The 27,253-nt window shown below is 36.1% G+C and overlaps 1 protein-coding gene and 1 long non-coding RNA gene across 4 annotated transcripts in view; one reads left to right on the top strand and one right to left on the bottom strand.

The window, feature by feature from the left end:
* Window positions 1-7,363, bottom strand: part of LOC127633573 (protein FAM222B-like) — a 64,766-nt gene extending 57,403 nt beyond the window's left edge. Inside the window, exon 1 of one of the 3 annotated variants that reach the window (XM_052112796.1) lies at window positions 7,337-7,363. The gene's annotated coding sequence lies outside the window, so the exon portion shown is untranslated. Of the gene's footprint in view, window positions 1-4,359; window positions 4,521-5,798; window positions 5,938-7,336 lie in introns of those variants that run through there. The other 2 variants (XM_052112788.1, XM_052112778.1) reach the window with 2 other exon arrangements.
* Window positions 7,364-15,476: 8,113 nt separating this feature from the next.
* On the top strand, window positions 15,477-19,244 carry LOC127629513 (uncharacterized). The gene is made up of 4 exons (XR_007968772.1): window positions 15,477-15,710; window positions 17,228-17,369; window positions 18,895-18,975; window positions 19,105-19,244. It is a non-coding gene; the product is annotated as an uncharacterized LOC127629513 (long non-coding RNA).
* The last annotated feature ends 8,009 nt before the right edge of the window (window positions 19,245-27,253 follow it).

Below are 27,253 nucleotides of genomic sequence, written 5' to 3'. Positions count from 1 at the left end.
AGCCCTTGTGTAACTAAAGATGTTGAGAATTGCAAAAGAGTGTGTGTGTGTGGCCTGGTTTAACAGATGGGTGTTTAACTCTTGCTCTTTCAATAGGTGGGGAAAGAGAAGACACACAGTGCATGCATATTTCTCCCACTGATGTGCAGTGGAAAACAGCTGTGCAAATGAGCACACACACCACAAACACACAAGGGCTGGAAATGCAAGTTATGAGTGGCAAGCTCAATCAGGCATTCTTGCAAACCAAATAAAAGATGTTATATAAGCCAAATAGGCAGAGTCAATAACAAAGAGCAAGAGTTGTTCTTAAACTAACAACATTCTGAAAATTGTTTGAGAGTATATTTTGTTTCATTTGCTTTAACAAGAAGCATTTTTTTCTTCAGTAATTTCAGCTGTTTTAGGTATAAGGTACAAGAATAAAAAATATTGCAAGGCACCAAAAATGAGTTCAGCATTGATCAATGCGCACAAATCAACGCATTTCATTTCAGATCAACACACAGCCCAAAAGTTCTCATTATCTCAATCTTATCCACTACTGCACTTGGGTTCCTCTCCATCAATTACACTGTAATTTGTCATCTGGTGACTCACAAGCTGAGATTGCACATTCCACAGATGAGAAATCGGTCCACTTGGACCTCAGTCCACTGATCTCCAAAATTACAAGATTGTCTGTGTGCCGCTCCCTCAGCAATTACTATCAGTATTTACAACATGCCTTTGAGCCTGACAGGCAAAGGACATGATCCAACAGACAGAATATAAAATTACATGACAACAGGATTTACAACTTACTGCCCATGTGCACTACAAACTTATTTAAAATATTAAAAACCATGTGATCAGTGACAATTGCACAGTTAAAGTGTTAATGATCTCTCTAGCAGTGGAAAAGCAGAAAGATATGAAAAATGCTCCTTGCTGAAATGAGATGAATGATAGGCCTACATTTATGGCATTCATAAAGAACAGGTTACCATGTTCGGCAGTTCCCTTATGACTGATCCCACCTTATCCTCACTGGTAAACACAAAACTAAACATATACTGAAGTGTTTTGCATGCTTGGAGTGGTCTGCTGAAAAACATTAAAGACAAACACAGAGCATTAAGCCAGCTCTATCTTACTTTGCCTCATGCTTAGCACAGGCAGATCAAACAAACCACTTAAAGAGGAGAATGCAACGATAAGCCCTCAATGCACACACACACACACACACACAGAAAAACACGTTAATTAACAAATGCATTAGCAGGTTGCCATGCATCGCAAAACTAAGCACCTGGAGATATTTTTAACACTGTGACCACAATGATGACACTGTTATTCCATTAGCAGGGTCCACTTTTTCATAGTTTTCAATCTTTCTTTATTTCAGGTTATCAACATTATGCCACAAATGCTGTCGATAAAACTTTACTTGTATTGAACCCGGAATATGACTTTGAGGAAAAGCTATTTGTATGACATTATGCATCAGAATTTCATAAAATCTTTTTTTTTTTTTAAAAACCACACACAAAACTACTTAAAGATATTTGCGTGGATTAGTTTATAGATTAAAAGGACTGTTCTGGTTTCAATTTTGTTTTTAGCTTAAGTGTGTCACTTTTTAACTGTTGAAGTCCTTTCTTCTTTCCCATCTTATGCAGAGACAACTATTAGTAAGCAATGCATAGGTTAATTGTAAATACTCTGTTTCTGTGGCACTATATAAAAAAATAATGTGTTTGATTTGAGAGACCCACGTAGACCTGTTAAACAACATTGAGCATGAGTTGGGGGCAGGACTATCAGACAGATTGAACAACAGTAGACGAGGGGCATATTCAGAAAGTTGTTTTAAGAACACGAATTCCATTTGTTTGCGTGAGTGTCACAGAAATTATATACTTCAGCTTTATGCTCAATTAACAGCATTCGTGGCATAATGTTTATTACCACGTAATTTTGGCTCACCTATTATTTATTTAAAACAAAAGCAAAACTTCTGATTACAGTATGGCACTTAAAAATAGAAGTACATAAATATTATAATACACACCGTTTCAAAAGTATAGCCACAATACAGAAACATTATATGTTCCAAAATTATTTTAGTGTTATAAAATCAGGGATTTACCTGCGTTTTATCAGATTACATGGTTTCCCAGCATTATGTCTTTGTGACAATGAAGTGTACTATTGAAAACTTTAAACAGAAAAGGTTAGTGAGTGATTTTATCACACTAAGCTCATGTTAAAGGGGTCATGACATGGGTTTTTTTATTGTATTATTATGTTCCCTTAGGTGCAATTATAGAATTAATATATATTTTTTTTTAAGAAAAACTTTTAAAATCTAGTGATTTATGACCTTTTCCCACCCTGTTTCTCATCCTCTGATTCAAACAGTCTGTTTTGGGGGCGTTTTCCATTTAAGACTTCAGTGTTAACGCCCACTGTTATGATTGGCTAACGTCAGTGCCTATGTATCAATTATTGACGCCCCCAGCCAGAACAATATGCAAGTAAACTAAGTAAAAACACTGTGATTATTCATAATGAATGAAATTGCGCTTTAAAAAGTAGTTTAATGTTTAAAATAGATTACTTACAGTTTGCGTCGTCGTTGTTCCCAGAATAGTCGGCACGGACTTATCTTTGAGCAACAGTTTTCTGGCAAAGCCAGCATCATATTGAGATTTGTTCTCAAAACAGTCATCCTTAAAATGTACAGAACAAACGCTTAAGTTAACACTGCCGTGACTGGGACGTCCGCAAAAAATAAACTGCATCCATTTTTCCCTGACGTCTGGATCTTTCGGCAGCTTATTCAGAGGTTTTGTTTGACCACAGCCAGGAACAGCACATCTGTGTGGCATCGTAATTTTCCTGTGCACAAGTAGTCTCTGTCAGAGCTCGCTGTCCATCGACTGAACACTTGTGAGGCGCACGGCGATACGAAATGAGCGTAGTTGTCTTGTGCTGGAGGCGGTCATATGCAAACGCTGGTACGTCACTTCTAACCGTCACGTCACTTCTAACCATGAATCCAGAACGAGCTGTATTTTGAGCTTGATTAAATAAATGATTCGTTTAGAATGGGGAGGACGTCTTAAAATATTAAACTTGCAGGACGTTTTAATGATACAAAGACCTCTTATATACCAAAAGATCAAGGCAAATTTGGTTTCTCATGTCATGACCCCTTTAACACATATAATGTTAGCATTTTGTGGCTATACTTTGGAGATGGTGTGTTTTTTTAATGTTTATGGACTGGCCCCATTCACTTCCACAGAGTCAAAATAATTTTTTGTGGTAATCAACATTATGCCACAAATGCTGTAAACTGAGCTTAACTTGCATTGATTCCTTTAAGGTAAACCTGATCACAGCAAATATAATTAGGTGACTGACAAAAACATTGAACAATTGTGGCTGTCGATTGTGTGTCTGGAGAAAGAACAAATGCAGGAATGAAACTGTATGATAACTTTCTTCAATGAGTAGGCATGCATATTTGAACCGACTGCCCCCATGATCCATTCAAAGAGCCAAATCACACAGCAATGGTTTCACATAGAAGAATAGAAACGTTACACCCAGATGTCAAAATGATCCCTCACCACGCTCGATAATTGTACTGAGAATAGGAGACCGTGTTTCTCTGGAAATAGCTAGGAGTCTAAAATGTAATTATCCAGCCTTTGGAAAAATGTAGGGCAGACAGAAGAGAGAGCAATGATATAAAACTGCACTCTGTGTGTAACTAATGTCGAGCTCTGGGTTTAACTGAGTGAGCACAAGACACCGGAGCCGTAAATCAAATAAACACTCTCACAGTATAAGGTAACTGTGCTTTTAGGACTGGTTAGTCCATGAGTGAGTGAGTGAGTGAGTGAGTGAGTGAGAGAGAGAGAGAGAGAGGAGAAAATCATAACTGATCTCCGGAGACCAGCTGCGAATGTTTCTCGAAAAGAGGACAGTTAAAATGTCAACAGCAATCATTTGAGATTAAAAAACCAAATTATTTGTAGCCTAATTCGGTTATGCTCAAATCGGTTCCATTTATAAGTGATCTTCACGAGACAGGTACATTATTGTTTTTATTGTCACAAACAGCCAGTCTCAAAAACATATTTGATAAAGCTAAACTTTTGAGGACAACCATAAGCAATAGGAGAGTATGCAAAGCAGGAACGTTTTTGCCATGTTACGCAAATGGGAAAAGCTCAGAGCTGCCAAAAGTCGTCTTACTGCTTTAAAATCCTGTGATGAAAGCAAGCATGCAACACGGTCAGAGATCATAACATATGAGCAAGAATCAAATACAGCAAGTCTACCACGCATAACGTTAAATCTTACCCCGGGATCCAGTTATTTGCGGATGGCATTCGATGAATTCTTAAACATTTATCACCAATCCACAAGACAGAAATACATGGTTAAAAGTCCCCTGGACTGCGCACAGAAAGTGGACAATTCAGCAACGGACAGTCGCAGAGACACCTCCACCAGATCCGATGTAGCCAGTTCAAGCCGTAGAGTAGCGTCAATCGCACTGGTTTCTCCGCCAACTAGCCCCGCCCACTGATTTACATCAACACGCCGATTGGCTCTCAAACAGACTAGGAAGCGTCGCGCAGCGCGTTCGACCATTCATATTGAGCTCTTAAAGAAAAAGGGGCGGGACTCAGAGTTGGAAGTCATGCACGGCTGCGATGCATGACGTCAACCCTTTGTTACCTTGCCGACCCCTTTCATCTGAAACAACATTTATTTGCGAGTATGAAACATATTAGGTATTTCATTCATAAGCATACTGGCGCCTATAAACTTCAAGAAGCTTTAAAAGAGCTTTAATTGACAGAAAACAAAATTCAAAGAAAGATACTAACGAAGCAGGTGCAATCAGTCTCCAGAAACCGATAGCAAATCAGTAGTGAAGCTGAGACTACCCGCAGCATGGATTTTTTACTTTAAACTGAATTGCTTTATATTGACTACATCTGGCTAGACTACAACTGAGATTTATGACAGAGCAACTTTACATTGGCAATAGCTATCCGAGTGGACAACAAAGCGTCATTCACAAAAGTCGTGCATACATAGCAGTAAATCACAAACCATAATAAGCCAAAGGATATGCGACTTTATAACTTTCCACCCATCGGCCAATCTGTTGTCGGCTTCTAAAATCCCCAGCTTCAATACCGCACTGGCTCTCGGCGGAGAAATCAACGGTGACATTTCGAGACAACGCCTTTGATATTCAGCAAAGGTCACATTATATAAATGCCCGAGGATCAAATGCAAATTCTGCCTGCTTAAGTCACCACAGGTCCTGTAATGACACCACCTACCCCTAAAATGCATCATCTTGAAACCCTACACACTTACCAAGAAAATGAAACTTTGCAAGCAATTTGGGTAAAAATGGGAACAATATTAAAACACAGATCACAGTTACAATTGTAGCAGCAACTACTGGCAGTTTATTCATTCATGGGACTTAAACATGCACAACCTCTCAATCAACCTTTAATAGAATACATTTTACGTGTAAGAACAATTCACATTTTATCAAACGGTCATCGTGTTTTCTAACTAGCTATTATTTCTTAAGCACTCACGACAATCTTTGGTTTTGGCCAGGTGTTTAAGTAGGCTAGCAATCTCTAATCACACCAAATGCAACACAGAGCTGCATCCTTTGTTGCTTCCAAAAGCTTGATGCAATAGATGAATGGTGAGCAATCGTGCACGAAATCGGTACAGAGCTACCATCCAAACGCTATACTTACTTTCCGCGGATCGTGGCGAGGTACATTTCTCAGAACATCGTAATGGATTAGTATTTTTTGAATTCAGTGTTTTGATTTTTTTTCTAGTCTTTTTGCTTTGCGTTGCCGAATCAGTGGTGCTGTCTGCGGCTGCAACTTCCGGCGCATGCGCTGCTGCCCTCGCGTCACAGACAATGGCTGCGTTTTCTTTATTTAAATGAACAAAATGCAATAAAATATGAAAGCGCAAGGGGATGGAAAAAAAACTTACTTAAATATAATATTTACGAAAAATTCTGCATTTATAATATGGTTTCTTTCTGTAAATCCAAAATGTAAAGATTATTTTCTCTAACCATTCGCACCCATCTTCTCACGAATCTGATTGTATTCAGATTTCTATTCTATTTAATTTACTTGAGGATACAGAAAAGAAAGCATAGGCCTATATTCTAGGAATTGTCATCAGTTTCTCAGTAATATCAGAAAACACAGATTGGAAATTTTCACAGTAATCATCTTGACTAAAGAGACTGGGATTACATTTCCAATACATTTTACTAGTTAAAGTTGTGTCGTAATGATTTAATGACTAGTCAATTAGACAATTTGTGAGGGCTTGACAGAATTCATACCTATGAAACACTATCCAACAAGCATTATGTATAGAACAGAACAGACGTGTGTTCTGCAAATGCTCATACATTTTTCCACCAACAACTTTCATCAGCTGCATTATTTGTGTGTATGGGAGAACACACCATTAATTTGGCCAACAACCTTTCCTAGAGTCTCTTGTAGAAAATATTAATCATACTACTTGGCAAAATATAGATTCAATCTTTTTATTTGATTTCTAACATGACAATGCAATTGTAAATTCTCTCCTGCATATTAGGGAATTGCATTTTCCCACATGTTCCTAGTGGACATAATATATATTGGACATCATTTAGCATATACAGTATGAAAAGTATATAACATTTGTAAATGTACATTTCAATGCAGAAGAATATCACACATTGCAATAAATAAAAATGTAATTACAGCCTATAAGCATATTGTACGTACATACAATTTATTTAGAAGCAAGTTTGTAGAAGAGGACAGGATGACAGAAAACATCATTCAAAAAATAAAATAAAGCATCATCTATTTCTGCACAAATACGAAGCAGCAGCAGTTCAGCAGATATTTAACATTTTTTGAGCTCACTTTACAACATTGCGCCTCTGTCCAGAAATGCGCAATTATAGCCCTATTCTGGCTATTTGGTCTGCGGTAACCTTGTTGTGTCGATTGGAAACCGTATCCAATGTTTATAAACGAAACGATCTGAGAGGCATACAACTGTTTATTTGTGATATACCCTGATGGCCCAGTTTGAGATCCATGAAAAGCCCCCAGTATATTTCAGATTTTACATCTGCAAAAGAAATTCAATACTTCCACACCTACATTTTCGGCACAATTACATAACTCCGTAAATGTAAGGGGAAATCAGCAGCTGGAATTAAATAAAGCTGGAGATTTATCCAAACTTAGCCAAATAAATGTACCTCCATCGCCATGTTGCCGGAAGTTTTCTTCTTCGTTTTTTGTTTTGCAGAGGGGCGCATTCGGAGTGCGCATACTGTCACCTACCGGACCAAAGAGCATCTAACACACGTGTGTATCAATGACAAGTGAATGGAATTTTTTTAATTTATTATTATTATTAAAAATAATAAGACAAACAAAAAACGGGATTTTGATATTAAATTATAAACCTGAGCAAAACCCAGTACTATATATAAGAATTAGAAATCCACTAGATACCGGATCAACACACTAATTTTCTTTCCAACTGCTTCCCTAAACTACTTGAACTTACCCCTTTAAAACATAGTCATATTTTTTCACATTCCACTCTTTCTGAAACACAGCAATCATCAAACCGGAAATTGAACCGGAAACCTTATGCTTAACAGTTCTGTGCTTTAGCCCACTACGCCAACACATTATGAGAAAAATCACCCTTTATATCTCATTGCTAATCTGGCTAATTGTAGGCTATAGCTGTGTCCCTAATGATGTACTATACACTATGCACTCAGCCATCTAGTATATGAATTTTTAAAGCGTAGTACTGTCCCAAATTGAACGCTAAGATTTTATTTTCTTAAACTGAAGCATTCTCAGTTTATTAGCTGCTTTAGCACATTAGCACAACTCTTAAATCCAACTCTTATATCTCAAATAATATAGTCACACAATGTGCAGTGATAAGCATTCAACCCACATTTGTAAGGTGTTGTATTCACAGAAGTTTTGATAGTTGCTACAGTCACCATTATTTACCATTGTTTTGTCAGACCAGAAAATCCACCCCTTCTGCTACATATGGATGCTAAGTGGATGAATTGTCCAACATCCATTGTTTGGGTTGGCAGAAGTATCTACCGGGTAGTATTGTGCCATTTGGGACGCACCTAATATTTTCTCCTTGCTATTCTTACAATAATTAATACAAATCACAGAAAGGTATTTTAATTGCATGAAGATGTTAATCATCTTTATCCCAGATAACTTGCCATTTATCCAAGTCTTCCTTATTACAAACTTCTCTTCACCTTTGCTTAGCAGAATATAAATGTCTATCATTACATTGCCTTGTCACCCCTTTACAACATAGCATATACTGTATATACATCACTTTAAATCTTTGTATAATTTTGCATCAAACCTCCCTAAATAAGTCCCCAATTTCTTTCAATAGAGCACTCTTCATACAACCAAGTCATTTTATTTGCCAATGAAAATCTGAGGGATGTATAAGTAAATCCAAACAGTGCTACTGTTAAACTTAATTAGATTAACAGTGTGTGTGTATATCATGAATCATTTCAACAGACATGCTGTAATATCTTAAAACTCTGAAGCTCCTGCCAAAATAGTTTTTTTATCTCAGTGGATGTACTTTAGTATTGTAATTATATTTAGAGTATAATATTGATAACAGAAGATCAATCATTTTTCTGTATTTCTCTGTTACAGAAGAGTGATGGTTGCCTTGCAGTAATATTAGAGACTGTGACTCCATCCCACACAAACCCTGTCAAAAATATTTCTCCCATCATTTCTTTTCCCACATGCCCGCAATGTCTCCACTCACAAAACTTTCTGTATATTTTTGTCGTCCTATGCTTTCAATTGTACTTGACATCATCCATACGCTGCACTATGGAAGCCCTTTACAATTACAAGAGTGGAGCCCATCAGTTGCTTGACATTTATAATGCACCACTCCCCCACATTTTGCACTTCCCATTTTCCATTTGCACACTTCTGCTATGTCCTGTGTACGCTGACACCAAAAACATCATAGCATAGGGGGGAACAAATTCATCAAATGGATAACTAATAGTTGTACTTTGTCAGGAAGTCATCTCTCAAAAGTGAATTAAAACACTCAGACTATCTTGTCATTGTCCTTCCTTACAGATGCACAGACACTTTACAGTCTTCCTTTCAGTTAAACAGACGCTTAGCACTAACGCTTATTGCTTCAAATCAATGGGATTTGAAAAAACTCTGAACCCCAAGAAATAAACTTTGGCACGTAACACATCCTGCACAGTCTGTGCTACGGACATAAATATAGCCTACCAAAAATCATGTTGCTTGTTTCTAAATGATCAGACTTGCATTATGGTATATAACTTTGAAAAACTGGTGTATTTCTTCAAAAACAAAATGTGTTTCTGTTAATCAATAGTATTCTGATGTGAGTCCTTGGTGTGTTTCCTTTGTGCTGGCATGTATCTTTTCAAAGATACTTTTAATCAGTTATTATATGAATGGTGTCTTGTTAAGCTGAATGTATGATATCTTTGCAGCTGGTGTTTTCTTTCAAATAATAATGTGTATGAGTAAGCAAGGCTGCCTCATTGTGGGAATGCGCTGAAAATGTAGGACAAAGATAAAAAGTATTTGATGAGGACATGGCTGTTTACGCAGATGTTTCTAGGAGTTGATGTACTCTGTCCATGAACTGTAACATGAGGTCAAGATATGAGAAGCTACCAAAGATATATGTATAGGAATATATATAAAGATATAGGAATGGAGTGGCTTAGTGGCTAAAGCACAGGGCTGCACTGACGTGCGGTCTGGGTAGGCAAACTAGGCACTGCCTACCCTGCCAAAATTCAAAAATAAAATGTTTATTAAATAATAAACTTGTATTTATATTTTTACTTTTTATTCTTGTGATTTTTATATATGCAATATATAAATTATTGCATATATAAAATGCAATAATTATTGTGTTATTCCAATTGTTTAGACGTTATGATGACAAATGTAGCAGTTACGCATAATCAACTAAAAACAAATGGTAGAGTAAGCAGTGCTTTTACGGTCCATTCATTGCAGACGACAAGCGGAAATCCCATGTTGCGCATGCGCACTTCGATCCTGTATTCTTTAACATGTACGCCAAAAAGCACAAATCTGCTGTGCCTTTTGACGTAAATATGTTATGCCCGTAATCATCTCCGTTACGTATCAGACATGGACCAATTAAAATCGAGATATTCCTGGACATTTGCGTAGCTAACGTCATTACACAACAGCTAGCGTACATGCCTAATCCCCGCCAAATTCAAAATCAAAATGACAGCACCGGCTGTAATCACGGAATTAAGACATTTTTCCAAGCTCGATTTTAATTCCAAATATGAGTTAATTGCAAGAGGGAGGTCTACGCCAGCCTTAGATTGACTAGTACAGCAAAAGGGCCCAAAAATTATCCGATCATTTCAAACTGATTGGTATGTAAGAAAAGATTGGCTATGTGGCTGAACGCTTGTGTGTGTGTGTGTGTGTGTGTGTGTGTGTGCGTGAGAGAGAGAGAGAGAGAATACACGATATACATCCTGATTTGTACATTTCTTGATATGCCGCGCTTGTGCGTAACGTTCACTGTTTACGCGCTTGTGTGTGTGTGTCTGTGAGAGAGAGAGAGAGAGAGTACACTATATACATCCTGATTTGTACATTTCTTGATATGCCGCGCTTGTGCGTAACGTTTACTGTTATTACGTATTATTAGCTTAAACAATACATCAGGTAATCTGGCTTTCATAACTCACTGCCTAGCCTCTTTAAGACATCACCGCACGTCACTGCAGGGCTGTAAATCAGAAGGTTGTTGGTTCGAACCCCATGGCCACCACCATTGTGTCCTTGAGCAAGGCACTTAACTCCAGGTTGCTCCGGGGGATTGTCCCTGTATTAAGTGCACTGTAAGTCGCTTTGGATAAAAGCGTCTGCCAAATGCATAAATCTAAATCTATATGTTTCTTTTTAATAGATGGGCGAGGGAAAGAAACAAGGCAGTGACCTCGTTAGTCAGAGATGGTGGGTAACAACATAACAAAAAGGTATATAACTGAGAACTTAGGATAATGAGTCAGAACGGACAGCTGACCGGTCTCATGTTTGTTGGTGTTCAATAAACTACAACTTTGGCATCTGGAACTCAAGACTACGAGAGTTTTCTTACAACTTAGAGAGATTTATCGCAATTTTCCAAGACATATTATGCAGACTTGTGTTTTTTTCACAGATGGACGATAATACCAACATGATTACATGGGAAATCAATTTGTTGCTTCAGAAAATGTATGTACCCAGAAATCAACCCAATTCAGATGAATTACAGAAAAGAAGCATCCCCCATCAAGACATATTTGCATCAATTCAAGTGTGAAAACATTCCCATTTAGCACTACCTGAAATAACATCAGGGTCACAAAACTTACTCAAAAGAAAAGACATTATGTGCAAGGAAATAATGAAATTGAAGTCTTGAACTGGGAGCAGAGCAAGATTTTAATGTCTGGTTTCATATCTTTCCCCCTGGAATTATTAAGGTTATGATGGCTGATCCCAGATCAGTACAAAAACTTCTTAAGCACTGACAGAGCCTAAAGCAGCTGAGGGGAAACGCTCAGCAGTGGGCTTCATCAGACAATAATACAGCACTAATGATGCAGATTGGTGTCTTTCTTTGGCCCTGAAAGACATCAAGACTTGGAACGATGGTCCTAAATGCACTTTTTTCTAGTCAACTCTGACGTGACTGGCGATTTCAAAGGAAATGCATTATTGATCCACTTCACAGACAAGTTGTATTGATTGCAAAATCTTCATAGAGTATGACTTTTTCCCCTCCTCTAAATCTTTGTCCTTCTCTCTCTCAATCTTGCTCCAATCAGAATGTCCCCACCCCCACCCCAAAAGCATTTTGATGAGGATGTGACTGAGAATGCCCCAGCTGTGTGGCTTTGTATGGCATGCTGCAATCATGTGTAATGGCTAAGCAAGAGGAAGCGGCCTCTGTCTGAGTAACAGGCAGCATGGCTCAGCCAGCTCCTGTCACTTGCCTGTCTTACACTTAACTCTACAGCTTTGTTATTCCTCCTTGCCCGAAGAAAGGTCAATATGCTGTGCTATAACTGCGGGACATTTCTATCCCTTTTTTCTCTCCTCTTTTTCTCCCCAATTTGGAGAGCCCATTTCCCAATGCACCCTAATTCCTCAAAGTGGCATAGTGACTCGCCTCAATCCGCGTGGTGGAGGACGAATCTCAGTTGCCTCCGCGTCTGAGAACGTCCGTCTGTGCATCTTATCATGTGGCTTGTTGAGCACGTTACTGCAGAGACATAGCGCATGTGGAGGCTTCACGCTATTCTCCGCAGCATCCATGCACAACTCACCTCGTGCCCCACAGAGAGCGAGAACCACACATTATAGCGACCATGAGGAGGTTACCCAATGTGACTCTACCCTCCCTAGCAATCGGGGCACTTTGGTTGCTTAGAAGACCTGCTGGACACACCCTGGATTCTAACTCACAACACCAAGGGTAGTAGTCAGCTTCTTTACTCGCTGAGCTACCCAGCCCCCCTGACATTTCTATCTTTGCGTTTGTGGGCAAAAGACAAGGAAAGAGCTGCTGAAATATTTGACACGACAGCAGTTATTCAGCACCCACTGCTCCCAAACAATAATGGCACAAGCACCAAAAAACAACCCTGGGACAATGTTGTAATTTTATGCTGATCTGTGACCAGCTTCCTAATTCAGATCTTTATGAGTTAAAAACCCACAGCTGAGCACAGAAAATGTTATCATAGATTTGATAATTTAGCCAGCAGCTCTTATTTGTGTAATTCGGAGAAAATGTTTTTTTCATCTTTAGAATAAGAATTGCTTATTAAGTCTTCTTAAAAATTCTATAAATGTTTTTTATCTGTAATATTTTGAAACTCAAATACATTATATTAATGTGGTATTGTGTTAGAAGATAAATGTGCTGCTTGCATATGCACCCGGTCCTTGTATTACAGAAGTTATTTTCTATTAAAAATAAATACAAAGTTAAAGGATCAATATTTACAATGTAAGTTTGCAGGACATCTGAGGAAACACAAACTAAAGAGCATTCTTAGAATTTAGAGATAAATGACCAGGATTCAATTTCCAGGAGATGGAAGACACATAAAATGACGCAGACACTGTCCAGAAAAGGTTATTTAACAATGATCATGCCAAAAATGAGAAAAGACTTGAGAGAAGACACAAAATGGGCCAACAATCAAGTTGAAAGAACTACAGTTCAGTCAACCCAATCAAGAGTTCTGCAAACACTAGCTTGTATGAGAGGGAGGTGAAGAAGCTGTTATTTTTCAAAAAGAACAATGTGAAAGCACATCTAGAGTTTGCTTAGTGACCTAGCTGTGATGTGGGAAAGGATTCTGTGGTGAGATCAGACCAAGAAAGAGCTGGTGCAAATCTAACACTGTGCACACTTAAAAACTACAGTAAAGTATGGTGGGGGCTGCTGTTCATCAGCAGGGAATGGACATCTTGTTAAAACAGAATAAAGAATAGATGGTGCAAAATACAGGGACATGTACTGCAAGATAATAGGTGCTAAAAGGTGAATAAATCAAAACTCTTGAAACATTACAATAATCTTGCTCAAACAAAAGGTCTTGCAATGGCTCAGTCTAAATGCTGATCTCAACACATTAGAGCATATGTGGGTTGGACTATTTGAAAATTGCAAGGCACTGCAAGAATGGGTCAATATCATACCTGAACAGTGCAAAGCTAGTAAATACTTACCCCAAATGATTTTTAAAAGTCCTGCAAAATGTGTCTCTATAATATGGTTATAATATTAATATGTAGGTATTGAATACTTGTATAATACAATGTATATAATTTGCACTGATGGTCTGAATGGTCCTACTCATATAGCTGTAGTCTAAGGCCTCTGCTCTATATCCTCAAAATAATGTCTGCAGGGTACAACAAAGTTGAGGGCAATTTGAGGGCAACATGTCCGTTGTGTGTGTGTGTGTCTTTTGTTTAAGTTAATCATTAAAATATTGTTTATATCGCCAGGCTGGTTCTCGCCTCCTCCTTTCCATTGAACTGCCTTTATAGGCATTTAGGTGTATTTACACAGATTACTTAATCCTGCTCAGAGCAGGCATAAATGCATTTAAACAGCAATTCGAATTGCATACAAATTTCACGAGATTCGTGTTTTAAATATAAAATAGAAAACAAATGAAAATATAAAGTTATACTTTTAAATATGAAACAAAACTATAAAATATATGCTCTGTCATGACAACAACAAAGTTTAAGGCTGCTCTGATGCGGCATTTCATACTTGGGTTTGAGGTGGGTCAGAACAGGCTCAATTTAGTCAGGTATTTTATGCACCATTGCGTCTTTACACAGAATTTTGAGAAGGCACAGAGCAGACTTAAATCAGCAGTGTAAAGCTAAAGATGCTTATAAATAAGCGTATCTTCTTTTAAAACAGAGGATAAAATGTTACATTTATTTTGGTGTTGAGGTCAAAGACAGCACATTCAGTCATATGACTGTTTAAGTGTTTACAAAATTAAATGTTTTAATCAGCCTGAGTGAATACATTTGCAAACAAAGATTTTTACAAGAATATCTCAGCTCTGTAGGTCCATATAATGCAACTGAATGGTGGCCAGAACTTTGAAGCTCCAAAAAACACAAAGGCAGCATAAAAGTAATCCATATGACTCCATTGATTTAATCCATGTCTTCTGAAGAAATATGATAAGTGTGGGTGAGAAACAGATCAATATTTAAGTATTTTTTAACTTTAAATTATCCTCCCTGCCCAGTAGATGGTGATATGCACAAAGAATGTGAATCATCGAAAACAAAAGAAGATTACTGTGAAAATGGAGATTGTTAGTAAAAAGAAAGAAAAATGACTTAAATATTGATCTGTTTCTCACCCACACTTATCATATTGCTTCAGAAGATATGGGTTAAGTCCTTGGAGTCGTGTGGATCACTTATATGCTGCCTTTGTGCTTTTTGGACCTTTGAAGTTCTGGCCACCATTCAATTGTATTGTATGGACCTACAGAGATGAGATATTCTTTTAAAAATCTTTGTTTGTGTCCTGCAGAAGAAAGAAAGTCATACACATCTGGGATGGATTGAGGGTGAGTAAATGATGAGAGCATTTTCATGTTTGGGAGGTCTAACTATCCCTTTAAGAATTTGTTACCGTGGCTCTAGTGACGCCTGACCAGTAGATGGCAGTAAGGTGTGAATTATAGATAGTTCACCACAATACACGACTGAAGCAACATGTCTGCGCCTAGAACACATGTGTAAACAAACATGGAGAAAGGAGTAACCTAGCTCATGGATTAACCTAACCGAAACGATTTAAAATGTTCCTGTTATTCGGAGAAACATATTCAGCAATGACATTACGGCTTCGCGAGACCTTTTTACGGAGATCTCTGCGATTTTCGGACATCCGAAAACTGTCAGCAGCCCCAGAACATGCGCCACTCTATCTGCGCGCAGGTGTGTTTACCAGACATAATAAACTCATTATAGATTATTAACGATCTATGTTCACTGTCCATTAATCTCGTGTCTGCGTGCTGAAGTTTGTCACTGCTGATGCATGGCGATTGTGTCACTTTCAGCACGAGAAGAATTAAATAATCGACAATTTAAGCTTTTTGTTACCTATTCGCTTGTCCACCTCCTTTTGTTCACAGGTTGCTCGGTTTTTCGTCCTCTGATATTAAGGAATTGTCTCTTTCACTGGACTCCGGTCCGTTTAGTGTCTTTATATGCTTTTTTGGGCATTTTGCAGAAGGGAAGAGCGGCTGTGTCCGAAGGGGGTCACTGCCATCACCCTGTCAATTTTCAATTCAGTTTAAAAGTACTTTATTGGCATGATTGTGTTTACATACAATATTGCCAAAGCATTAATACACAAAACAGATAATGACAAGACAAATAATAATGATAAGATATAATTAAAATAAGGTGCCAGGTAATGAATCAAATAAAAAAATATATATAATAACAATATACACTATACAATATAAAATAAAATATGCATTTAACAGGACATTATGAGCATAAAAAATAAAAGTACTGTGAATGAAGTACATTAAGGCAGTGGTTGGTTTCTGATGAGGTGCAGCTCAAAAATGAATTTAGCTGCAACTGATGCATGATGGTCCTCCCCCAGTAACACCAGCATCTGATCAGTTTCTGCCAAAATGGAAAACTGTAGCATGAGGTTTGAGAGTTTGTGGAGGTATCTCTCTCAACTCTGTACATTTCTCACAGTGAAGGACAAAGTGTGTCTAATAAGCAGTGATGATGGCTGCACGTCTTTCTTTAGGGGTAACCACTGCGAACAAGAACACAATGATTGGAAGCATTTCTTCCCTCCTTTTATAGCAATCAGTCTGCTCTTATAATCCAATTTGAATGAGAGTGATTGACTAGTACTCGTTTCAACTTTCCCAGGTGCAGCTGATATGATTAGTGAGATGATGTTAGCTGGTAATTTTGTGTCAGGGCCGAAAAACAGTGAAATTTGGGTTTTTGTGATACATTTTTTTGGCCAATGAAGTTTTTTGCAATTATTTAAAATGCATCTGATCACTCTGCACAATAATCTAGAAACAATGTGAATCAACACCACAACAACTGAAGCAGAAAACTTTGCGAACCACAACATTTATGTCACTGACAGTACTTTTGGTCACAGCTGTATTTTAAACAGCATTTTGCTAATTCTTTGATAAATTATAAGCATACAGCTTTTTGAGCTTATATGAACTTAAACCATATAAAAATGAATGATTGAAGGCAAAACATTGATTAAAAATGGTAAAGGACTTTGATTAATAATGACCTAAAATAAAAATTATTTTAGTCTATTCATGTACATTTCTACCTAGAATATTGATGTTAATTGTTTTTCCATCATTATGCATCAACTACAAAAATATATTTATAGTGAAAGACTAGAGCTCTAGTCTCTCATCAGCCTGTTATTGTACATTTGAAAACAGAGGTACCTGATTGAAGATGCAAAGCCTCGCCAGTGGCAGTACCACAGTGAAGTGCATACAGATCAGACTCCTGTGCATCAATACTATAAGAGAGAAACTTCTTGAGTATCTCCTTTAGGAGGTGCCATACACTATGACCCAGGTAAGTCGCAATTAATGGGGACTAGGGCTGGATGATCTTGCCGCAAAAATTATATCTCTATATTTTTGAACTTTCTGACGATATTCAATATATATATCTCTATAATTATGTATTTGTTTTGATTAAATGTTGTATTGATTTGCATTAAATATGAGTTTTTTTAATAAGAGAAACTATCATTTTCAAGCAATCAGCCATTTGCAGAAAAAAACATCTCATTGTGCATTTTGGTGATAGTTAAAACTTGACTTGCTTCTGTGGTAATTAAAATGCACTGTATTTAGGCTGAAAAATGCTTGATTTATGTCACAAATCCCATCTGGGCTTGTTTTGTACAACAAATAGCTTCAAGAGCTCCTTTCTCTTTTATCATTTGATCACTGACAAAAGCTGCTGTGTGTGTTTGTGGTGTGTGCGTCAGAGTAATTAATCTAGTCAGACACACTACAGAGGTTCCACCCTTCCAACATGTGTTCATGCTGGTTTATGCTGTATTAATGGTAAATGCATTAATCGAGATTTTAAATTAATTGCATGTGTTAACACAATCATATTGACAGCTCTGTTATCAACATTATATTATGAGGATTATATTTGTTTTGTACAAAAGTAATATATTTTTGTTAAAACAATTTTAGCTGGAGCTTTTATTTTGGCTGAACACGGAAAGTGCAGTGTGTTTTGGACAGTTTGCAATGTTGCTCACTACGAATCTGGTGATATGCTGTAACGTTCTTCTTTTCTGTGATAGTGCGTCCCAGTTTTTACATTTGTATATAATTGTTATACAGTAATTACTGCATTTACAATTTTTTGGAATTGCGTGAATGTGTGAACCTGCAGCAATACACGTGTATTAATTGAATTATTTTGTGATTAAATAATCACAAATGACAATACTGAGATTTTGATGTTATTTTATAATTTTGCAGCCCTGAAGGATCATGAAAATAGTCTAATAACGTTCTCACAAATGAGCTTTCAATCATCACACTATTCAGGATTATGCTTAATTTTATATCACCAGCAAAATCATCATGATAATATTGTGAATATGAGATATAACGCCCAGCCCTAATGGGCACTATATCAATGAGCTGGTGTTGACATAAAAACATATATCACAAGGCACAGACTGTCTCTCAGGCTGTGGTACAGTAGTGCTCACGAGGACACAGGTTTCAATCTGGCTTTTGTCATGTCCTGGTGCCATTCCCTTTTTCTCTCCCTTCACTTTTCTATCTGCTCTTCACTAATTTGTATAATCATTATATGACAGACAAAAAGCCATGAAATGAAAAATAAGAAATGGGAATATAAAAATTGGAGAATTTGGAGTATATCTTTAAATCTCAATATGATTCCCATATATTCTGTAGCTGTATATATCTGTAAATAATTTAAAGTTCACTCACCATAACTAATGCAAAGTCATCCATCATAATTTTCCATTACTCAAAATATGGAATCTGACCTTTATGGATTCCATTTGGATTTTTCTTTTTTTATTTGCTCTTTTTGGCAGCAAATTGAAATCTGGAAGCAGTCTGAGGATGGGGCACTCGAAATATCAATCAAACTATATGTGAAGAAAGACAGTCATATGGTAAGCTCTTTCATTCCTCCTGTATTTTCTCAAAAGTCTTGGGTTTGTACTGTGCTTCACTTTTTAACCACCTGCAAAATTATTGTATTTCACTATAAAGTGATTAAATATTGTCTTTCTTTCTCACAGAAAATGTTTATTGGTCCTGGAGGTCATTTAATTACCAGAATAACCCAGGAAGTTAGAATTTACCTAATGAACATTTTCTTGCAAGAAGTGCATCTAAAAATATCTGCGAAGTTGAAGAATTGAAGTTCAGAGCTCAAGCGATGCAAAGATATATGTGAACACATGGAAAGACTTTAAGAGTGAAGCAATACACTTATGCTCATAATATGATCTATGGCACATTAAATTACTTTATGAATGATTTTAGCTACAAGAGTAATGGTCAATTTCATTAACAAGATTAGTTACATATCTACATGTCTTTACTTAATACTAAATGCTTCAATAAATCAATAGTTCATCAATAAAGACTTGTTATAGGTGGCTATAGATTCACTTGATCTTTTATTGTAAGGAAAGATTTATTGTATCATTGTCTGTATTAAGATGGGCTGTTATATGTGGTGGATACTTTCTATTAAACAGATGTTCTTCAGTACACTGACCTGAACTCTCTCAACTGCAGTTATACACATTACTCACTGGTGCTGAGAGGAACATTTAAAAAATGTGTGTAGGTATTGCCATAACCCCATTTACTCAGTTTTCATTAGTTGAGTGAATTATTGCATCATAATTCAATGAAGTAAATGTTAAATGTTATACGTTTAGAGCCAGAGTGGTTAAGGTCTACGTGAACTAAGGGAGGTTGTTGGACTGTCTTTGGTATTTAAGTATTGTCACTTATCTTCAGATACCAGAAGGCAGTGCTTTGGCAACAAACTGTCTCGCATACACTCACAAATATGCAGAATTGCACAAATGGAGCTGGCAGAATCAACTCATTCAGTGAACACAGTAATAAATGTGTACATCTATTTTATTGATCATAAGATATAATTTAGACATTTAAATCTTTTAATTTCTTTTAAATACTAAATGTAAATAATGTGGGCTATGTCATGTTTTTCTCTTTCCTCATATTAGTCTCATCTTTATTTGCCAAAACACAAGCAACCTTTTCACCAAATGCACTGTAAACACTAATGTTTAAAGTAATGAATTGTTTTGAGTAGTGACAATGAAATAATATAAATTAACCTTGATGAGTATTTAGAACTTTCTTTTTCTTTTGAGTTCACAAAACATAGACCTTTTAAGTAACCTGAATTGTTTTATTGTTTTGAGTTTAATGAACAGGTACTTAACTTTAACTGACACTGGACAGGGTATTTCTATTTCCCAGTAGGCTTTGCATGACAGGGAGAGTAAATGTTAAGCTTAAGTGTTATATAATGTGTCTTTGTGCAAGATGAATGTAAAGGGAGAGACATGTTAGTGTTTAGTATACTGTTATTTATTCATTCTGTCATGTTAAAGTTTTGACTGTTATAGTGAATATTGGAGCTTAACCTTAGGGTGAGGACAGTTACAATTTAAGATTTGAATTAGTAAATTTGTTCTACAGTATATTGCTCTACTCATACAGTAAATGCTATGCTAATCAAAGCATAGTTTTCATTAAGCATACATTCAGCATTCTAGCATTCTCTGTGCTAGCTAGTTAGGCTTCCTCTACTTGAAGTATTTATGTTGAGCTAATTTAAATTTGATGTACCATTAAAATGTATGAGTTTGCTTACTCAGTATTTCAAGTTAGAGCAATAAACATGTATGTGTAGTTAAAAATCTGAAGGTTCTATTAACTTAAACATGTTGCTAACTTCTGTTTACTTATTCGTGTTTACAGTGTGGCTGTTGCTTCTTAACCAGGTCATTTTAATATTGACAAAAGATTCTGTTTCCCCAAAAATAAAGAAACTAAACAAGCAGAATGTTTAATTTCAGATATAGTGTTATTTATTTAATTTAACAACACAGTCTCATATATTACACATATTAAATAGAGTAGAAACGATATAAAATAAAACATAATGAATAATAAATATAGGCTGTAAATACAATTTTATTTTCATCATTAGAGTTCTGTCCAATTAATTGTGGGCTATTGTGTCTGTTTACTCATCTGATTGTCACTGTGCCATCCATAGCAATGAAGTTGTTGAAGCTGCTCCTGTGGTCTTGGTCACTTGACATTTGCTTTGTCTTTGGTCCGGATGACTTTTGAGAGAAGGCAACGGAACCCTTACCATTGCTAAACTCAGTAATGGTAACGGTTTCACCGCCACTCTCTGTACAATGTCCATTTGAAGGTGCAAGTTGAAGCTATCAAAATCCTGTTGGAGGTGTGTTGACCTCCTGGATAGTACATCATCTATACTGTAGTGTCTCAATAATGAACTTACAGTATACGATGATATCCTGTCTAGAGGGCAAGAATGCTGAAACACTTTGATATTAGATATTACTCTGCAAAGAAAAACTTTTACCATTTCAGTTTAAACATTCACAATCTACACCTAATGGTATGCACCTTCTATAAACTATTGGGAGTTTGGTTACCTAATCTGAAATGATTAGAAACATTGTCATTACACATTTTTAGAAGATTAAAATACTATTTGGCCTTTGTCAGTTTATATATACCAAAGCAATTACAATGAACCATAGAGGATGTTTACATGTGTAATATTTCTTTTACTGCATCATCAATCCATCAATAGTCTAAATTGCTCCAGATGAAACCTCCCCAAATTTCAGACGATCACACCTGTGGAAGAGCCATCACACTGGACTATTCAGCTGAAAGGAAGAGCAGCTGCCATTGTGTAGTTCATAGTCAACGGGTGACACACTCACCTTCAGATCTGCACCTCAGTACTTCTGTAGGAAGTGTTGAAAAACAGCTTAATTGCCTTTATCTGTCACCTTTACCCCTGTCTTCTCACTTTAGTTTTCGCAAGTCTGTTGTCATATACGTTGCCTCCTTGGTCTCGAGTTTTAATGCTCACTGCTAATTTGAATATGATGATGACAAAGGCGGTTCCATCCTTATCATGTCTCTGCTTATTAGTTTTTTGACCAATCAGAATCAGTCCCTATATCAGACCCCAAACAGATACATAGCACCAGGACTCTCTTACGCAAGTGTGTGAGTACACACCCAAACTCTCCCACCCTTGGAATAAACTTGAAATTGTTTCGAGAAAGTTTGGGGACCAGAAATGACTTTTATTTGTGTGATATTAGTTTTTATCTACAGCTAAAAGTGAATATTGCAAAATCTGCCCCTAAAGTAAAATCTTCCACCTTATAAAACCTTAAAACACTGTTTTCTTATTAAGATTTCATATTTATATTTCATATTAGGGTCAGATTTCTGTAAAATTAATAATAAGAATAGTATTTGAGAGGATACATTTCTTATTTGAAACCATGTCTTAGAGATATATTGTTTCTATCATTTTGAAGGGTTTTCAATAGCAATTCTTGTTTAGATTACTCATGGACAGTCAGGAGTCAAAATAATAATCAGATATATTGTTTGATTCACAAGAGTATAAAGAATGAACAAAAGCAACACAATTCTAGAACATTTTGTCACAATTTGATTTTATTGTGTTCTGTCCATTTCAATTTGTAAAATGGATGTTTACTTAATCTATTTGAGTTGGGACTACATGAATACTTATTGTGGTGTTATTTTAGCATTGATGAAATTGGGCAGGGGATTTCCATTTCGATATGATAGAGTAAATGTTAAAAATAAGTGTTATTTTATGTGTTTTTGTGAAAGAGGAATATATATATATACAGGGTTGTGGAGTAACGGAATACATGTAATGGGATTACATATTTAAAATACAAAATATATAACTGTATTCCACTATTGTGATCCAAAGTGCCTTTGAACATGTACTTATGATGTGTTACATTCATACGAGCAGACAGAGAGGTAAGTTTGGAGTAGAAGAAACAGAAATTATCCTTCTGTAAATTGTCAGCTTTCTGCTAAGCTAAAATTATTTTTCTAGCCATTTTACATGCACGTTACCAGACACGATCTTATTTGTTTATCAAGAAAATTCACGTTGGATCATAATTTCTTTTTTTCTAATAAGACCTTTGATATTAGGGCAAAAATCCTATTCTTGATAATAATATTTTGTATTATATTATATCTAATATTGCTTTCCTGTAAAAATATCAAAAAATCCTTAAAACAAGATCAATTTGATTGAAACAACACTGCATAAGATATTTGGGTTTTTCAGAGAATTTTTTTTAACATGTTGTATTTTGTCTTACTGTACTGCAGAGTTTTTATCTACTAGTGCTAAAGAAGTAATCCAAAGTATTTAGATTGCGTTCCTGACTTTGAGTAATCTAAAAGAGTATGTTACAAATGACATTTTACAGCATGTATTCTGTAATCTGTAGTGCAATACATTTCAAAAGTAACCCTCACATCCCTGTATATTTATATATATATATATATATATATATATATATATATATATATATATATATATATATATATATAGTGTTTAATGATTTACGTTGAGATTTAGAAGAGTTTCTGTTATGTTGGAAAGAAATTGGTACTTTTATTCACCAAAGTGGCATTCAACTGATCACAATGTATAGTCAGGACATTAATAACATGAAAAATTACTATTACAATTTGAAACAAATTGTCATTCTAGCTGACAGTTTGTCCAGATATTCAGGTGACATTTCACCCCACACTTCCTGTAGCACTAGATGTGACCGTCTTGTCGGGCACTTCTCACACACTTTACATTCTAGCTGATCCCACAAAAGCTCAATGAGGTTAAGATCCATAACACACTTTTCCTATTATATGTTGTCCAATTTCTGTGTTTCTTTGCCCACTCTAATCTTTTCTATTGATTTTTCTGTTTCAAAAGTGGATTTTCTTTGCAATTCTTCCCATAATGCCTGCCCCCTGAGTCTTCTCTTTACTGTTGTACATGAAACTGGTGTTGAGCAGGTAGAATTCAATGAAGCTGTCAGCTGAAGACATGTGAGGTATCTATTTCTCAAACTAGAGACTCTGATGTACTTATCCTCTTGTTTAGTTGTACATCTGACCTTCCACATCTCTTTCTGTCCTTGTTAGAGCCAGTTGTCCTTTGTCTTTGAAGACTGTGGTGTACACCTTTGTATGAAATCTTTATAGCCTTCATTCCTCAAAACAATGATTCACTGATGAAGAAGTTTCTTTTTTGCCATTTTTGACCTAAAATTTACCTTAAGACAAGCCAGTCTATTGCAACTCAAAAACAAACACAAAGACAATGTTAAGCTTCATTTAATGAACCAAACAGCTTTCAACTGTGTTTGATATAATGGCAAGTGATTTTCTAGTACCAAATTTGCAATTTAGCATGATTTCTCAATGAGAAGGTGTTTGAGTGATGGCTGCTGGAATTGAGGCTTGTCTAGATGTAATCAAAAATGACTTATTTTTCAAAAATAGTGATGGTGCTGTTTTTTACATCAGTAATGCCCTGACTATACTTTGTGATCAGTTGAATGCCATAGGTGAATTAAAGTACCAATTTCCTTTCGAAACAGCAACATTTGTACATTATTCCAAACTTTTGGCTGCCAGTAGATGGCACACATGAAATTGTTTGTTCGCTTCATTAAGCAAATACTGTGCTAATCATAGCATAGTTACTAAACTACACTCTGCAGTGCTTCCAACTAGCATGTAATAAGCATGCTAACTTTCACTAGTTAGTAAACAAAAAATAAAAGAGATTTATTTAAGTTACATTGACACTTCTAATTTAGTTGGGCTTACCCAATTAAACTAGGTTCTTTCTACATAAAGGGGTTGTGATTATATTGCAAAGCAATTTTAGGTTAAGAAAACTCATTCCAAAAACATGGAACCACTTTCCACAATTGGATTGATATCAGCCAAAGAGCTATTTTTTTATCTGCCCTATTCACATTAGATTTCATGTCAGTACAGAGCAGTCACATAATGTATACACATGCAAGATTCATGGTTTACACTTCACCACCAATTGTGTGAAATCACCTTTGGTTGTTTATTTCAATACCCACCTGTGAGCTATGACACATTTACCAGAATCTACATCTGTAGTTGTCCTCAGCATCTGTATGTTAAAGGTCTATTGGCTACTATGGGAGTGGCCCCCCGTGGTTACTGTGGAGACAGACTCCCAGTTAAGGTGGAGCTGAGGGGTGTTTGTGAGTGCCACATGCTAACAGATAAAAATAAGATTGGGGCCTATCTGAGATGCACCAGCATGTAGCAAGCCTCTGACACCATATCTGTCACTCAAATAAATGGACATTTCTGCGAATACGTGATTATTTACTCAGAAACGATATTGCTGTGGGCAGCCAGACAAGGGGACTGGAAACTGCCCTATAGAAAGCTCTTATGAAAGACATGTATTCACCTGACACTGCACAGATCTTACTGGTTTTGATGATCTAAATTTAACGATTTAGGAAAAGGACAACTAATATAAAGAATGCATATTTAGTCCTAAACAAGGATGAACCAAAAAAACTATAGAGTAACATTAGCATATTTCCCTTCAGCCAAGTTATAAACCCTAAGGTGCTCTAAAAAGACCTTTCTATTATAGTGTACTGAAAAAAAGAGAAAGCAGCTCTATTGAAAATACTAAACCAGTACCATTGAAATCAACTTAATATATTTTTGTTTGAGATGAAAACTTAATTATATTGTGTAAAGTGATATTCAACACAGTCATCAAATAGTGACAAGATCATATATCTATGAAATGTTCAAATGGATTCAACTTGACTTTTACTGCTTGCTCAATTATCTAATTTAAAATGAACAAATGCAACACAATTCTTTAGCATTTGGTCTCAACTTAATTGTGTAAAATCCATCTACTATGTTCACTTAATCCAGTTGTTATTGGACTATGTGAATAATATTTGTTGCATTACTGTTGTTGAAATCAGTCAGGGAATTTCCAGTTCCCAACATGCTTTGTATGGGATTGGATTTGGAAAGTGAATGTTTAGCGTTATTTTTATATATTTGCTTTATAATAGCAAAAGTAAGAGATTTGCTTATGTGTTTAATGTTATGTTCTGATGGGATTAAGAGGTGTTTCTGTCACATTGAATATTTTTGGAGGTTACTGTTGTGGAGAAGAGTGGAGCTAATAGTAAGTTGAAGGATGATCAGAATAATGACTGATTTGTAAAGATGAGTGATACCACTTACTTTTCTTTTTGATCCAATACCAAAAATATCAATATCATTGGTACTGATATCAATATGACACCTCAGTTCAATTGCTTTTTTGCGATACAATTGGTAATTTAAAATATCTTTTGTCATAATTTGTCATATTTTGTTTTTACATATATTTGTGAACCTAAACAGAAAATGATTATGCTTCTGTTTTATTTACCCCTACAAAAATTAACCATGCTTTAACAACAGTAACTATGATTTAACCATGGTATTTGGTAAAACCATAGCACCACACAATTAACCATGGCTACTACTACAATATTACTGTAGTAAAACCATGGTTTCATGTTATTTCTTTCAGTGTACCTTGAATGAATATTGTTGCTAAATGCTGAAGAGCCTATATCAAGGTTCTCACTATTCTGATTCTTTCTCAGTGAACACTAATTCTCTGACCTTTTCTAATACCTTTTCAAGGAAGGGAAGAATGTGCATGTTCTGGTGAATCAGATGTTTAGCTGCTTAACGTGCCATAATATATGTCACTTATTTAAGTCCTCAGTTGAATATATCTGCGTTTACTGGTTTAGTTTTTACCTCAATGGCATTACGTTGCATTACATTTGGAATTTTTGTGGGTATAGTTCCACCAATAAGTGACATAAGTTCAAGTACTAGCCCCACAATTGTGTGGAAAATGCATTATTTAACACCCCTATGAAGGACTTTAGTACTAGAAAATAGAGGTTTTGCCAAGATGGATAGATGTGTTTCAAGAGCCATGACTCACTTTAAGAAAAGGTACTAAACTGTGTGTTTTAAGGTGGGATGCCCCCCTTTTTGTTTTGGGTACATATTTGTACCCTTAAGGAGACAAAAAGGCACTTTGCAGATACTTTGAGTTCAGAGAGGAACAAAACATATAACTGTACCTTTAAAGGTAAACAATAGGCCCTTTGAGTATACAATTATTTACCCCAAAAGAGCGTACCACCCCAGTGATGGCCGCTAACGCACAGTTTA

The sequence above is a fragment of the Xyrauchen texanus genome, chromosome 3 (genome assembly GCF_025860055.1).
Source record: "Xyrauchen texanus isolate HMW12.3.18 chromosome 3, RBS_HiC_50CHRs, whole genome shotgun sequence".
Lineage (NCBI taxonomy): Eukaryota > Metazoa > Chordata > Actinopteri > Cypriniformes > Catostomidae > Xyrauchen > Xyrauchen texanus.
This window is presented reverse-complemented; position numbering and strand designations above follow the sequence as displayed.